The 17087-nt window shown below is 45.8% G+C and overlaps 1 protein-coding gene across 4 annotated transcripts in view; it reads left to right on the forward strand.

The window, feature by feature from the left end:
* IFT81 (intraflagellar transport 81) overlaps nucleotides 1–16825 on the forward strand; it is a 228095-nt gene extending 211270 nt beyond the window's left edge. For 3 of the 4 annotated variants that reach the window (XR_006707758.1, XR_006707760.1, XR_006707761.1), the window contains 2 exons: nucleotides 13683–13783; nucleotides 13913–16825. The gene's annotated coding sequence lies outside the window, so the exon portion shown is untranslated. The remainder of the gene's footprint in view (nucleotides 1–13682; nucleotides 13784–13912) is intronic. The other variant, XR_006707759.1, reaches the window with a different exon arrangement.
* Nucleotides 16826–17087: the final 262 nt, after the last annotated feature.

A 17087-nucleotide genomic window follows, 5' to 3' on the forward strand; every position in this document is an offset into this window, starting at 1 on the left:
GTCGGTGTACTTACGGCTGCCTCTCCCAGCCCGCCTGCCTCCCTGCCAGGCCAGATGCCCCAGGTTGTCCCAGCCTTGCTACACGATTGCAGGAATCTGTCATCTCGGAGCCTGCTGGGTCACCCATTACCCCAGATCCAATTCCCAGGCAGGGGAGGTTAGGACACCTGAGCAGAAGGCAAAGGCTTTGGCAACTCAAGAGCTTTCAAACAGAAATGCTGTCGTGTCTTTACCTGTTCGGTTGGGAGCCAGACGTGTTCCACATTATGATGCCATCATGGAAATATGTACGAAAGGAAGAATTTGTAAGCTAGCTCTCCTGCCTGTCTGGAAAAGGGGGCCCTCTGAGTGAACCACAGCTCTTCAGACACTCAGAATTTGCACAAACTTTCTTTGTGATGATTTCTTATACCATCTTCCACTGCTACCCCCAGAGCGTTTGACTTTGTCTGTGCCCCAGTGGGTCTAGGTATCTGTTGGGCTACTCAGTGAGAATTTAAACAACTTGGAGGCCACTGAGTTTGCCAAGCATACACCCGTCTGGCACAGATTTGGCATGAGAGCAAACAGGAGAAAGAAGCTTGGTGTTTTGTAAAATCACTGAGGCTCTGGCCCACTGCCCTTCTTGTTTGGGATTAGAATTAGAAGTGGTGTTTGTTTGGGGCGCCTGCGTGGCTCAGTCAGTTGGGCGTCCAGCTTCGGCTCAAGTCCGTGAGTTCGAGCTCTGCATTGGGCTCTGTGCTGTCAGTTCAGAGCCTGGATCCTGCTTCGGATTCTGTGTCTCCCTCTATCTCTGCCTCTACCCCACTCACGCTCTGTCTCTCTCTATCAAAAAATGAATAAACGTTAAAAAAAAAAAAGTGGTGTTTGTTTGGGGCACCTGGGTGGCTCAGTCAGTTAAGCGTCCGACTTTGGCTCAGGTCATGATCTCATAGCTCATGAGCTCGAGCCCCGAGTCAGGCTCCGTGCTGACAGCTCAGAGCCTGGAGCCTGCCTTGGATACTGTGTCTCCCTCTCTCTCTCTCTCTGCCCCTCCCCTGCTCTCGCTCTGTCTCTTTCTCTCTCAAAAATAAACATTTAAAATTATTTTTTTTAAAGTGGTGTTTGTTCTCCTCTTCAGCCAATGGAATGATGATGACATAGCAGCTAACATTCATTGAGGTACTGCTGTGCTAAGCACAGCACCCACCTGAATTATCTCATCTCACTTTCCACCTCAAACCTGTGAGGTAGACATGACTGATCCCCAACCTGTAGGTGAGGACCAAGTCTCCGAGATGTTGAGCAGCACGCTGGCAGTGACCTGGCACATTCATCTGCGAATCTGACTTGCTTAGCTCCCTGTTCAGAGGAAGAAGAAATTGACAAGTATTTCTTTTTTTTTTTTTAATATTTATTTATTTTTGGGAGAGAGAGAGTGCACGTGCAGGGGGCAGGGGGGCAGAGAGAGAGGGAGACACAGAATCCAAAGCAGGCTCCAGGCTCCGAGCTGTCAGCACAGAGCCCGACACAGGGCTCGAACCCACGGACCGTGAGACCGTGACCTGAGCTGAAGTCAGACGCTTAACTGACTGAGCCACCCAGGCGCCCCAATAGACAAGTATTTCTGACGGCTGCTGTGTGGACAGGTTTCTTAGAAGCTAGGGCCCTTGTGATTTATATTCCATGGGGCCATCTGAGGAAGTTGTTTAGCTTCTGAGGTGATAGATGAGGGCAGAGCGTGGGTTGAAGGGTAAGTGAGGACAGTGTTTCTTCTCTGGTCCCCGTCAGGGACTCCACAGGCTGACTTCTGGGCTGTGTTTATATCATTATTTTTAAGGCACCAACACCAGCTCAGCAGCTTAAGCTTTCTCTTCCTTTAGCCATCCACCATGAGGAAAGAAGCCAAGAGAGAGTTTCCCCAACCATTTCCCTCTGCGCAGCTGATCCCAACTTGAAACCTAAGACCTGTAACTCTGTGGCCCAACTGAAGCCTGGCTAAGCCGCTTGTCTTTAGACCCAGCAGGAAACCATTCCATGCTCTAAGTATCGAGACTCGTCTCTGGGCCCAGGGGGCTCTGCTTCCACGGTTTGACCTCAGGGTGTTAGCTGGCTGGTGAAGCCCTGTCAGTAGTAATCCTGTACACTGGGACTGTCAGCAGCAGTTTACTGGAAAAGAAGGGGAGGAGGGATGCCTAGGATTTGCATGTTGAATTTGGGGCTTCTTCTTGGAAAGTAGTCTCTTTGGAAAAGGACGATGGTAGAGGAGCTCCTACAGCATTGAAAGAGCTGCCTCCATTTGTTTCTCTGAGGGGAGTGATGGTCCCTGTCCTGCCCTGCCCCCCACAATGGGGATTCCTGCTACGGGCCCCAGAGCCATTCACCACCCTTTGTCCTGGCTGATGGAACTCTTCTATGGATGGGCACCGTTGGTAGTGAGCCCCTGGCTCTCTCGGCCACCCGCAGGTCCCAGGACCCTCCAATCCGATGCTCCAGCTTGATGACCAGACTCTGGCTCCATCCTGCCAGGCTCCGTCTGTCACACAGGCTGCACACATCAGCTTTGCTCCACTCTGCGTTTCTGAATTGCCCTCACTGGCAACTGTGCGAGCAATCCCCTCCCAGTGTCCTGATATCCCCTGGTTAATAAGCAGCTCACATAAAGACACCAAGGACTGCTGTGAGAGGGGGAGAAAAGCTGAGGTTCTCTGAAAACAGGCCAGGAAACCCTGGACTTGGCCCAGGAACTTGGTGGCTCTTTCTGTTCTCTGCCCTTTGGTAGCCTTCCGCACGGGTTATAGAAGAAAGAGAAGCCCGAAATGCTTCATCTGAAGCTGTACGGGACCACAAGGCGATGAGGTATTTATTAATCAATGAGACTCTTGCTGAAGCCTGAGGTCCTTTCCTGGACGATATCAGTCCTCTCTAGAAGAGAATAGATTTCTGCCCTTTATTCTTTCAAACCTATTTCTAGAAGGGTGTTAGGTCCTTGTTAATTAAAGCACTAATCATCCACTTCCCTCTCTCTCATCTTTCTGAGCTGCCCAGATGGCATTCTTCCCACCAACCACCCCCCATCTCCTGTACTATGTTTTATCCCCCAGAGTTTGCAAATGTCCTTGAGATGTCCCTGTGGAAGGAACTAGTGGGGAGTGTGTGCCAGACAGCACCCCCCCCATTGTCACTATGGTCTGAATCCAACCCATGAGGGCAGCTGGAGCCCTCTCCCTGGGACTGCCCATTGTCAAGGTCCTGGTCACCTTTAAAGCCTCCTGCAGGGATCCCCATTGCCAACAGAGCCTTTTTCTGAAGCTCAGCACTGTGACATTTTATACTTGGAAATCCCTAGGCAAATACGTCTCACTTAATCCTCACCGAGCTGGCCCCCAGTGGAGACTCTTTTGGCCAAACTTATCAAGTATCTCTAGTTCTTGCAGCAAGTGTTCCCTTTGTCCCCGACATTGTGTTCAGGGCTTGGAATACAGGATAAACAAGGTAAGGTCCCTGTCCTTAAAGAGCAACCAGACTATCAAAGAAGCACACGCTATGGGCCCCTCTTATTTGGAATGCCTCAGGCTCTGGAGGGCCCCGCTCTCTGCCATTTACCAGCCTTGCGACTTCAGCTTCATTGCTTGCCCTAAGCCTCAGGTTGCTCTTCTGTAAAATGGGGTCATTAATGGCATCTATCTCATAGAGACATTGTGAGGATTGAATAGAACCACTTCTTTCTAAGGCACTGAATACATACTGACTGTTAACTATTTTCCTCCTGAAGGTAGCATGAGCCAGGGGGAGCAGAGGAAGCAAGGCAAGCTGGGTCTGGTCCCCAGCTTGCAGGCAAAAATGCCTCTTCTTTCAGAGCATGATATTCACAGGTGATAATAATTTACTTAATTTGAGTCAATTGGCTGAGGTATGTCAAAATACCTAATACATAGCAGGGGTTCACCATGTGTTAGTCTCTTGGAACTTCTTAAGGAGCTGAAGACCCTAAAGCTCCAGGAAGCCAGCAGGGACTCGGAAAAAATGCCAGCGCCTCCCTTAGGACATGCCCCCCATTCTCCCAGTTGGTTCTCAAGGCTTGACCCTCCCCGACTCGGTTCTCATCCCGCCGGAGAGCTGTGCTCCGTGATCAAGCGCTCCCTCCCTCTGTCCTCTACACTTCTGTACTAAGTACCTGGAGGCCCTCGTCCTGTCCACACTCAAGCACCACTCTGGCCCCAGATAGCCGTCCACCTGCTCTAATCTCTCCCTGCAGCTCCATCTGCCCCTCTCCTCAGCCCCCACTTCATCCCTTGTCCCCCCAGCCCCTTAATCAAATTAAGGGAAAGAAGAGAGTTTAGATAGGGTTGCTAAATATATTTCTGTTCAGGGGAGGGAGGAAAAGGGAAGAGTTTGCAGGAGGAGGCAAGAGTGTGAAATTCCTTAATGGAATGTGCTCTGAGAGCCTCCTTTCTCTAGAATAAGCCCGGAATCACCTATCTGGATAGAGTTTTCTCTCTGGCCAAGTGCTTTCACAAACATTATCTCATTACGATACAGGCCCGGTGGCAGAGTGCCCACTCCCTGGAAAGGTCTGCCGAGGCCATCGTGCCTCACGAGCTGGCCTGACCCTGCTCTATATATTTCACAGGACACCCTGGCCCCAAAGGGGTGACTCGGCTTTCTGTGGAGGATGACACCAACGGAGGGGCCGCTCACAGCTGGAGGTCACAGTTTTCCCTTTTGGGTCCCCCACCACCACCAAATCTGGAATCTTCTGGACATTTTTACTTTTTAAAAATTATAAAGTGCTGATTGTAGAAAATTTTAAAAATATACTAACGTAGGGGCACCTGGTGGCTCAGGTCATGATCTCATGGTTTGTGAGTTCAGGCCCCACATCAGGCTCTCTACTGTCAGCCTTTAAGCATGGAGCCGGCTTCAGATCCTCTGCCCCTCTCCCTCTCTCTCTCTCTTTCTCTCTCTCTCTCTCTCAAAAAATAAATAAAACATTTTTTTTTTAAAGTTTAAGGGGTGGCTGGGTGGCTCAGTTGGTTAAGCATCCGACTCCGGCTCAGGTCATGATCTCACAGTCTGTGAGTTTGAGCCTCGAGTCAGGCTCTGTGCTGACAGCTCAGAGCCTGGAACCTGCTTCAGATTCCGTATCTCCCTCTGTCTGTGCCCCTCCCCCGCTCGTGCTCTGTCTGTCTCCATCTCTCTCCATCTCTTTCTCCCTCTCAAAAATAAATAAACATTTAAATTCTTTTTTTGAAAAAAGAAGGGACACCTGGGTGGCTCAAGTCAGTTAAGCGTTCAGCTCTTGGTTTCAGCTCAGGTCAGAATCTCACTGGTTGGTGAGTTCGAGCCCCACATCCAGCCCTGTGCTGACAGCTCAGAGTCTAGAGCCTGCTTGAGACTCTCTCTCTCCTTCTCTCTCTGCTCCTCCTCTGCTCTCTCGCTCTCTCTCTCTGTGTCTCAAAATAAATGAATAAACTTAAAAAAGAAAAGAAAATTTACTAACGTATAAAGAGGGAAACTAAAGTCACCCATAGTCCACAACTTAACTCCTGGTAATACCTTGAGGCAGCTCCTTTACGTGTTTCTGAATTGCACCCACGTCTCTGTGTATATGCGTGTGTGTTTGCGCAAGATGGACTTTATGCACACCCATTGTTTGTATCAGCGTTTATAATTAATGTGTTTTTGTGTTCTGCTTCGTCAGAAATTCTTCTGACATATTACTTTAAAACAGCATGAATTAGAATTTTTTTTCCTTATTAAAAAAGAATACATGTCCATTTTGAAATGATCACCGTTCACACTGATCGAGTCTTATGAGACTGGGAACCCCGCTAATCACTTTACACCCATTATCACGGTTCATTCTCCAAGCAGCTCTCCTTGGTAGATGCCGAGAAACTCCTTTTACAGAGAAGGGAGTGAGGCCTCCCTCCTTTCCCAGAGAGGTGAAGGAACTCCTCCTGGCCAGCAAAGGGATTTCACACACAGGGTTTCATCAAACTGGCTACACCCGTGCCCTTATTTAAATTAGTGATGACATAATCTCCAAAATGCATTTATGGTGATTAACCATTCCCTTTTGTTGGACATTTAAGGGTTGGGTTGGTGTTTTTTTTTTTCCTTTCATAATGAAGCAATGATAATCTTTGCATAAAATCATCTTTGCTCACATCTCTTGTTATTTCTTTAGAATCATTTCCTAGAAGTGACATTACTGAGTCATCCTTTTTGAAGTCTTGTTACTTATTACCAAGTGCCTTTCCGGAAAGCCAGAAGGCATTCCCAGCGTGTCTGAGGGTGTCTAAGACAAGGTCCTCTTTAAGAGCAGTGCAGTATGGTCGCTGCAAATTGTATGTCTTTGATTGGATTTACATTTCCTTGGTTACTAGTGAGGCTGGACTTATCTTTCACACATCTTTTAACTAGTCAGTGTAGACCCGTGAGTAATCGTCACACAGAGTAACTCGTCATTCCTGTCCATACTTCGTTCTTGCTCTCATGCTGTTGATTTTGCCTTTCAGTCCAGACCCAGATAACTTAGGGGTGCCTCCGCGAGGAAAATTGTTTCCTATTCGACATATCCAGAAGAACTTTGTTCTCAATGAGGACTTGTGTCTCCATTTCGACCCATCACCTCAGCCCCTGCCACCCTGTCAGCTCCCTCAGAGGTGCCCCACCTCAGAAGAAAGGTCAGAGTTAAGATTTCCCTTAACTGAAACTCAATCTGCAAACTCAGACCATTCTAGAAACAGTATAGGATTTTTCAGGAAGTAACTGAGCTAAAGCCAAAGGGCCCATGCACCCCGCCTTCTCTTCCCAAGAAGTTTCAATTCTTTTTGTTCTCAGGGGAGATGAGAAAGGGAGGGAGGCCAGAAGAAGAAAAGGGGCCTTCTCAGGTGCCCCCTCACTGAGCTTCCTGACGGGAACCTCCTGGGCTCCTGGGTCCCTGAAGAGCCTGCAGTTCTCTGAGTCAGACAGGAATGCACCATCACCTCAGACAGGTGACAGGTTGACAGGTCGTGTAATCCCCTTCCTCCCCCTGGAGGGTCAGAAGGACAGAAGGTGCAGCCCAGCACCCTGTGGGGAGAGGCAGGTGCCAGCAGGTTAGTCACATGCGCCCTTGGAGTCCAGAGGGATTTGCATGAATCCCTCACCTCAGACTCCAGTCCCAAATATCTGTTCCCATCGGGTGAGGCTCCCGGATGCCCGGATGCCTGGTACCCTGTCCTGCCTGCTGCTCCAGGACCACCCAAGGCTTCCTCCAGGCTGTCCTCCAAAGGGAGATTCCTTCCGGGGACTCCTTCCTCTGCCAGGCACCAGTGTTGTGTTCCCATTTTTCTGCTCCTCACCTCCACTTAGGATCTTTGGCTCAGGTTGTTGGATAGTCAGTTCCTTCAGGTTTTCCCTGCATGGAGCCAGAGATTTTGAATGCTTGCAAGCAGGGGAAGTGAAGAAAGTGGGAATCTGGCAGTAAGACCTTTCCTCAGACTCTTTTTTTTTTTTTTTTTAATATTTTAGTGTGCATCTCTAGAAATCAAGGACTCCCATTTATTTATTTACTTACTTACTTATTTATGAGAAAGAGAGAGAGTGTAGGGGAGGGGTGGAGAGGGATAGAGAGAAATCAGAAGCAGGCTCCATGCCCAGCCCAGAGCCTGACACAGGACTTGATCCCATGACCGTGAGATCATGACCTGAGCCAAAATCCAGAGTCGGACACTTAACCACCCAACTGAACCACCCAGGTACCCTGCCTCAGACTCCTGACATACACAATTCCTATATGTGTTTACATCAAAATCTTGTCTTTGGCTTTATTCTCTATTTTGAGTCATGTTCCAAAAGCCCCCCCACCACTACCTTCTGTCACTCTAGCCTATCCGAGTGTCAGAATATGGGTGGGGGTGCTGCACACCACGAAAATGCTGGCACTTGTGAAGCGACGGGAATTATGAAGTGCATCAGAAAGCTAAAGATGGCACTCCGCTTATGCTGGTAGGGCTTCAGTGGCATCCTCAACAAATGTCTGGGTACATCCTTCAGGTGGGGCAACAGTTAGAGTTAGGGAAGCAAAGATATAGAAGTCACGCTTCTGACCCTCACCAGATCATAACAAGATAAAGTCGGTCTGCAGGCCAAATGAGGGGTCATCCACAGCGCTGTACGAACTCCCAGGAGGGAGAACTCATAGAGGTGAGGTGGCCAGGAAATCTTCACAGAGGCAGCTCTTCAAGCTGGACTTTGAACTGAAGGCGAGAGTCAAGACTTGACAAGTGGCTCCCTGGAAGAGGACATCCCAGCAAGGCTGTAGGGAACAAGCTAAAACTCAGAGGTGGAAATGCAGCTGGCACCTTTGGAAATTGCGAGACCATTCTAGCTGCTCCAGAACACGCAATGAAGGGTTCTGCATCAGTCAGGGCTCCCAGAGAAGCAGAACCAGTAGGAGATATATAGTAAGAATTGGCTTGTGAGATTGTGGGGGCTGGTCAGGAAAACCTGAAACCCATAGAGAGCGCCACCAGAAAGGGGAGACTGGAAGGAAACTCTCTAGCAGGAACAGAAGCTGTTGGATATATATAGGAATTATATAGATATCTCATATCTATATGGTCTCATATTCACCTGTTGATGGACACTTAGGTTGTTTCCATATCTTGGCTATTATGAATAATCCTGCAGTGAACTTGGGAGTGCAGATATCTCAATATCCTGTTTTCATTTCCTTTGGATATATACTCAAAAACAGGATTGCTGGATCATATGATAGTTAGTTCTATTTTTAATTTTTTGAGAAACGTCCACACTGTTTTCCACAGTGGCTGCACCAATTTACACTCCCAACAGTGCACAAGGGTTCCCTTTTCTCCACATTCTCACCAACACTTATCTCTTGACTTTTTTATGACAGCTATTCTAACAGATGTGAGGTGATATTTCATTGTGGTTTTGATTTGCATTTCTCTGATAATTAGTGATTTTTAGCATATTTTCATGTACCTGTTGGCCATTGTATGTCTTCTTTGAAAATCTGTCTACCCAACTCCTCTGCCCTTTTTTTAATAGGATTGTTTGGGCTTTTGCTATTGAGTTGTGTGAGTTATTTTTATGTATAGATATTAACCCTTCATGAGACACATGGTTTACAAATAGTTTCTCTCACTCCATAGGTAGCCTTTTCATTTTATTGATGGTTTCCTTTGCTGTGTAGAAGCTTTTTAGTTTGCTGTAGTTCCAATTTTTTTATTTTTGCTTTTGTTGCCTTTGTCAAGACTGGTGTCAAGGAGTTTACCCCTTATGATTTCTTCTAGGAGTTTTATGGCTTCGGGTCTTAAATTTAAGTCTTTAATTCATTCTGAACTGATTTTTGTGTATGGTATGACACAGGGGTCCCAGTTGCATTCTTTTGCATGTGAGTGTCCAGTTTTCCCAACATCATTTATTGAAGATACTGTCCTTTCCCTGGTGTATATTCTTGGCCATTTTGTTGTAAATTAATTGACCAAATTTGCATAGGTTTATTTCTGGGCTCTCTATTCTATTCCATTGATCTATGTGTCTGTTTTTATGCCAGTATAATGTGTTGATTACTTTAGCATTGTAATATCGTTTGAAATCAGGAAGTATGATACTACATAAAGTCAACTGATCATGAATGTCAATCACATCTACAAAATACCTTCACAGCAACAACTAGATTAGTGTTTGATTGAATAACTGGGAACTGTAGTCTAGCCGCACTAACACATAACACTGACGATCACAGGTAGCAATCAGAAAGGAAAATAGAAAGAGAGAATGAGGTCAGCATGGTTTTTCAAAGCCTGAGGCTCATATACATGAGTAAACTTAAAATTTCCTCCCAATGGAGTTAGATTTCAGTTATCTTTCTCTATTCCCAAATTCTCCAACTGGGTATCTCTTCAGTGGAATCTTAGGGTCTAGAGAGGAAAATTAGGTTCATCATGATCCCTTTTTAGACCTGAAACATCATTTTTCCAAGGCTAAACCAGATAGGTTAGTTAATATGTACAGGTTCCAGCCTACCCATGTTTCTAGCACACATAGCACCAATAAGCACTAGGCCTGAGAATTCGTGGGTTAAGAAGGGAGACTATTTCAAAGTTTTCTCTCTCTCTTCCACTCTGTCCATCACTGAAACTAAGGTTCCAGAGGGCAAGAATAATGTTTGAAGGTATTTGTGTCTCCTTCCATACCTGCCACCTTTCCCCAAAAGTCTAAGATGGACCTCTAAACACCCAACAGGTCAAATCTACAGCTGAAGCCCAATGAATTAGGCATAGGTGGGAAGCTGCTGGTGCCACAATGACCCTGGTTAGATGACCCAGGATTCACCAGCTCAGGACTAGTAATGAGCCGGTTTGCTCATTCCTGGAGTGGTCGTACAGAAAAAGAAAGACTAAAACTCTCTGGTCTGATATGGAGCTTATGTGGGAGATCTGAGGGAGGACTCCATCCATTCTGTGACTTGGGAATTGAATCATGCATGACTCTGGGCCTTGCCCTGTAAGAGTTTGGTGCTCTTAATGCCTTAGAGCCACAGGTGACCCTGGGGAACAGCTAGGAGGAAGCTTCCACTGAAAGTTTACATCTGTGAACCTGGGCTTCTGAGAGCTGGTTCCATCCACGTCAGTAGCTTCAAGAGCAGAAAAATGACAGAATGAGGCTGATGAACTCCTTCTGACAGTTACATCTGCCTTTCTGGAAGAAAGAGGAGGAAAATAAGAAACAAGTGGCAATGCTTCCCAGATTTAGAAAGTAAAAAAATAGCCAACATGGCATCTGAGATGCTTTGGTCACTGGGATCTTGGGTCCTGTGCCTGAGCCCTGCTCCGTCTGGAATCACTCTCAAAGGCCTAACCTAGGGGTAGAATGGGGTGGCCTAACCTAGGGGGTAGAGTGAGGTGGAGCTGCCAGAGCCCAGAGCACCTAGTGTAGCTACAGTTGAATTAGCAGAATAGAGAGCATAGGTGAAAGGTGGGCTCACCAAACTGGTATCGTCCTCAAGAGCAGGACAGTACAGCCAGGATCAAAATGATATGGAGCAGCCTCTAAGAAAAACAGTATGGAGATTCCTTAAAAAAATTAAAAATAGAACTACCATATGATCCAGCAATTCCACTTTGGGTATATATCCAAAAGAATTGAAAACAGATCTTGGAGAGCTATTTGCACACCACATTCCTCGCAACATGTTCACAATGGCCAAGAGAAGGAAGCAACCTAAATGTTCACCAACAGATGCATGGAGAAAAAAGATGTGGTGTATACATGCAATGGAATTTCATTCAGCCTTAAAAATAAATAAATAAATAAATAAATAAATAAATAAATAAATAAATAAATAAGGAGGGGCACCTGGGTGGTTCTGTCGGTTGAAAGTCCAACTCTTGGTTTCAGCTCAGGTCATGATCTCACGGTTCATGAGTTCGAATCCCACATTGCACTGTCAGCGCAGAGCTTGCTTGGGGTTCTCTCTTTCTCTCTCTTCCTCTGCCCCTCCCCTGATCACACACGCACACTCTCTCTTACTCTCTCTCTCAAAAATAAACTTTAAAAAAAAGGGAAATCTTGTCATATGCTACAGTGTGGATGAACTTTGAGGACATTATGCTAAGTGAGATAAGCCAATTGTAAAAAGACAAATACTGCATGATTCCACTTCTATGAGGTATCTAAAACAGTCAAACTCTCAGAGAGTAGAATGGTAGTTGCCGGGGTCTGGGAGGCTGGGGACAAGAGGGGAGTTGCTGTTACACTGGCATAGAGTTTCAGTTTTGCAAGATGAAAAAGTTCTAGAGATCTGTTGCACAACAAAGTGCATGTAGTTACTACCATACACTTAACAATGGTTAAGATGGTAAATTTTATGTGATGTTTTTGACTGCAATTAAAAGAAAGGGGGGTGTGGCACCATAAAACCCAATTACGCATGTGCTAAGATTAGCTCAGTAATGAGTCTTGAAGTGGAATCCTGTCTGCTGTGCGGGGTACCCCATACACAGCATGGCAGGCCCCTGCCCAACCTCACCAAGCCACCTGGTCCACCCAGAACACATTATCTGGAAGAACAAAAGCATCATCTTCATATACATTGGCCATTTCCCATGATTCCCCCAAGCTGATTTTGTTCTAGTATTTTTACAAATCAGTGAAGTACTTCTCCTCTCTAATAATAATGGTAATAACCAGCATTTGCTCAAAACTTACAACAAAGAAATTACATTATATATGATGAGTAAGATGAAAATTAACTGTAGTCAAGCCAATCCCCAAAAGCCCTTTAAATTGCCACAAAATACAATATATATATATATATATATATATATATACACGGTTTAGTGTAAACAACCCTCCTATATAGTAGTTCTTACACAAACCAAACTGTTTGAATTATTGTGGTAGCTCAGAGGAACCAAAAGGAAAGTATATATGCAAATGTCTGGATAGTCACATCATTTCATAACTATTGGTGGTGGGGGGTGCTGGCGAGTGAAAAGTTTATGCTGATCTGCGGGTTTTACTCGGTTCTCTCTTTTTTTTTATTTTTTAAAGTTTAAACCTTTATTTATTTTGAGAGAGAGAGGGAGAAAGAATCCCAAGCAGGCTCCATGCTGTCGGCGCAGAGCCTGATGTGGGACTTGAACCCACAAACCCTGAGATGATGACCTGAGCTGCAATCAAGAGTTGGACACTTAACTGACTGAGCCACTGAGGCGCCTCTTGTTTCTCTTTTAATATTAAGGCTCTATAAAAACCTGACAATTGAGAAATTGTCATCAGCCAATATTCCCACAGTGCCAAATCCCATGGCAATGTTTTCTTCAAGGTACGAGCAGCCTTCACAGTCTGAAAGAGGAGGTGGGACCTATCACACAGAGATGAGTTCTCTACGGTGCAAACCAGTCTATTTCCAGGCACCGGCAGTGCAAAATTTGGCAGCCCTAAATGAAGTCACATCAATTTTGGAAGCAAGGGGGAAAAAACAGCTAAGTGTTTTAGGGAAGAGAGAGAAAGTGAAATCCTCATCTTTGATTTGGTCTGGGAAATCCGACATTGTAAACTTAATAATGTGGATTACAGAGGAAGGGGAACAATGAGGATTTCAGCTTTTCCTGTGTTGTTCTACTTATTTATTTAAATATATATATAATCAGAGAGCAAGAAAAATGAAGTAGCTGTAGATGTAGATAAAGATATAACTAAACCTAAAGTTGTTTTTTTTTTTTTAAAAAAAACAACATAATTGTGAGTAAAAAAAAGCAATATGCAGGAAACACACAGAATTGGTGAGGTCTGTATGTACGATTAGAAAACGCAATACAGTACAGTTTGCAAAATTGCTTATGGAGATACATATAGATATTTATCTTTGGTAAAAATATAAAACTGTGCATGAGGAAGACAAACTCTGAGTTCAGGATAGAAGTCTCCACTGAGAAAGAAAGGAGGAGGAATTCACAGAGCTCACAAGGACTCCGATTGTGCCAAGCGTGTTACATTTCTTCAAATGGATGATGGGTATATGAGTGCTTATTATATAATTATTGTACTTTTTTATATGTCTGGCATATTTCTTACTAAAAAAAGGAACATATGAAAAATATGAAGCCTCTATATACTCAATAATGTTAGCAGATGTGTTTATTGTTGTACGGTTGACCCCAATGATTTGTTTCAAGGAGGCTGGATCTTAAGAGGAGCCTAAGATAAAGGTGTGTGTCTGTCCACCAGCTCTACCAAGTGCTATGCTACACGCTTCACTTGAGGAAAGCTGCCTGAGGTAGGTTCTATTTTCCACATCTCACCAAAGAGGGACTAGGGACACCGATTAAGTAGTTTGCCTAAGAGCATACATTCCTCACCAGGTGGCTGCAATTCCCTGAATTTGTTTTCCTACAATTTCCAAAAGGTGGTATTTTGGAAGACCTGTGATAACTCTGAATCATGAAACTGGAGGAACAGAACAAATCACAAGTTAAAACATACCTAACGTCTGCCAGAAAGTACCCGCTGAGAGCATCATTAGCCTGAAGTCTGGATCTAATGCACTAAACCCTTCCCTTCCCTCTTAACCCCAATCTCTTTAATTGACATTTAGTTGCCTGTGGTCAGATCTCTTTCAATCCCAGTGTCTACAGGCTCCTGATCTTGGGCGACTGGGACAGCTAGTCCTATCTTTTCTTAGGCCCACTCTTGCTTTATTTCCCTTTTTTTGGTGTGTGCATACTGCTTTAATTGGGCAATCATTATGCCATTCTCCCATTAACGTCGGTGGGGAAGTGAGTAATCAAACTCTCAATTGTAAACTTCGGTAAGATAAGGTCAGCAAGACGTGTGGTCCTGAGATGGCACCCCGCACCCGCAAGGGAAAATGACTCTCGGTGGCTCTCATTGTTTTGGGGCTTGTTTGCGTTGCTGTGCACTTGTAATGGAAAACGAATAAAAATAAAAATCCCGGAGCCCATTTTGGCGCGCGCTTGGGAAGTTAATCCCACTGTCCTGGCAGAATTCCAGCTCAGGTCACTGCATTCTGCTGGCGGAAGCCGCCTCATGCGGTTTTCAGTGGATGTCACTTTCTTCTTTGCATCCTTCTCAGGGCTCCGTGTGCAGCGCATTCAACAGCTGGCCCTTCCCCACCTGCAGGAGCTACAGTTCTGCAGAACTCAGAATGACCCCTGCCTCTTCCCCGGGCAGGAAATTAACCTCCTCCAAGGACCAGCCACTGAGATATTTGCTACAGTCAAGATCTATATGAATGTGTCTTTCTCTGAGTGCCTTTAAGCAGCCACAGAATCAGATTACTCTCCTTAAAAGATTTTTCAAGGAATCACACAGTTTCTTACAAGTCTCTAATGCATATATTCCCTCCATTTGTTTTGTAACGTTTTGTTATGCAAACTAAAAATGTCTCCTTATCTGAAGTACTTAGAAATTTATCTCCCTTCCACCCATATATGCTTATTGTTGCTGCTTTTGTTTTCACAGATTTTTTTTTCTAGTGTTTAACTCTTTCCCCTATGAAGTGTATTGCATTTTATGGTGCGAGGAATGGTTCTAACTAGTTGTTCCCCCATACAAATAATCTTCTGTTCTTAACAATGTTTACTGAATGGCAGTTTCCAATTGTGTGTCTTCCGCACATGACTTAAACCTGTCTGACCATCAGCTTTCAGGATCCGGGGAGATAGGAATGACACCTACCTGACAGGCTTATCCCAAGGATGGAGTAAGCCAGCACGTGAAAAGGTCCTAGCACGTTGCATGCATGGCAGATATGTGTTTAATAAATGATGTCTTCCTTCTAGTCTCCTTTCCTTCCTTTTTGTCTGCATCCGCCTATTTTCTCCTAGAGCCCTTTTATGTACCACTGAAATCAAGCGTCTCTAGAATGATCCAAATGTTGTCTATCCCAGGTTATATATTAGGAAGCTACTAAGTAGAAAGGTTGGGGGAAGTGGAGGAGGTAGAGGGCAGTGAAGACACTTTTCTTCAAGGAACCCCACCTAACAACACTTGCACTTTCTTTGCTTGCAAATGACAGGCTGTTTCTGCAGCCTCCTCTGTCCCCACGTCAGAGGATCCCTCTTAGAGGCTGCTCTTCTGAGGCCTTAAAATGCTCCCCTCCCCGAGTTGCCATGTCAGATGTTTAAGGGAAATCTGATTTTTTAAGGACAAGGCTCTATGTGTGGGTTGTTTTATTTCGGGGGTAGGGTGGGGGTAGGAGTTGGCCATGGGTTTGCTGCATTCCAGGAAGAGGGAGGACTCTGCTCTCCTCCGATGAGTCATGGAAGAGAAACGTCTAATGTTTGCAAACATCTCCAGCCAAGCCTTTGCTTTCTTGGGCTCCACCCATCCCCCCCACATCTGTGCAGATTGGACCCACCTGAGAAGATTCAAAAGCGAAGCTTGAAGGCTAAAGCAGAGGCTGTGGATTCTACCACCATTTGAAATGGAAAACCACTAAGGGAAGGAAGGGGAAGCAGTACCCTTGTATCTGGACTCCAGCATGTGAGACACGGGACAAGACCTTACATTGGGTGTATCTGTCTCCAAATCAGGACATGATCTGGGTGGTGCAGGAGCACTGAGTGAATGAACAAGGCTGTCCCAAGAGGCGTCTGCAAAAGGACTGGGAGACTGAGAGAAGCCTCTGGTGGGAGAAAGGAGCAAAGGGGATTGCAGAGAAGAAAGCAAGGGCTAGGAAGAGGGGAAGCCTTGCAAGTGGGAGAAGCCAGGAGCTGCTGCTTTCGGGGGAGGATGAAGGCCGAGCGGGCTGGTGAGAGACCGGAGCAGGCGGGGGTGTGCGGGCGAGGACCATCGCCTCAGCCTCGGCAGACTGCTGGAGCCAGATGGGGCTCATGATGCATCCTTCCAGATGGAACGGATCAGGCTCGTCAGACATGCTTCCCTCAGGATACACAGTGTCCCCCTCCCTCCCCCTCTCTGAAATCAGGAGAGAATCACAAGGTGACTTGGGAGGGCAGCCAGCCTCCAGGGATCTTGTGTGAACTATCAGGTAACCACAGCGGGATCACAATAGGAGACCTAAACATGCCTCCACCACCACCACCCCCTTTTTTTTTTCTATTGTGGGACATCAAGGGAGCAAGCTCATGAGCTTGGGAACAAAGATCCTATTCTAGGAATTTGTCCACTGCAACCCTACCCGGCACATTCACAAGCCTTGGATTTCTGCCCGACGGAAACTCTACCTGCTCACTGTGCCCCCACCACCGCCAGAGCAACACCCCGGCACCTGGCAGGGAAGGGAGACTCTGAGTGGCTCATCATTTAAAATTAAAAATCACATTTAATCACTGTTCATTTTTCTACCAGGCTCCGAAGGCCCTGCGGTCTCTTCATTTTAAACATTTTGCTGTTCAAGATCTGAGCACCTTGGGGGGTGAGACAGGAGGGCAGTGGAAGAGAACTTTTGAAATCTTTCCACAAAAATCAAAGAACAAACCGACTAGAGGGAAAAATAGCTGCTATATTTAAACTACATTATCCCATCAGGGAGTTATGGTTTTGAAAACCATTCCGCAGTACTTTGTTTGGCACTGATGCATGGGTTTCTTGTCTTT

Source organism: Leopardus geoffroyi, chromosome D3, assembly GCF_018350155.1.
Source record: "Leopardus geoffroyi isolate Oge1 chromosome D3, O.geoffroyi_Oge1_pat1.0, whole genome shotgun sequence".
In the NCBI taxonomy this organism is placed as follows: Eukaryota; Metazoa; Chordata; class Mammalia; order Carnivora; family Felidae; genus Leopardus; species Leopardus geoffroyi.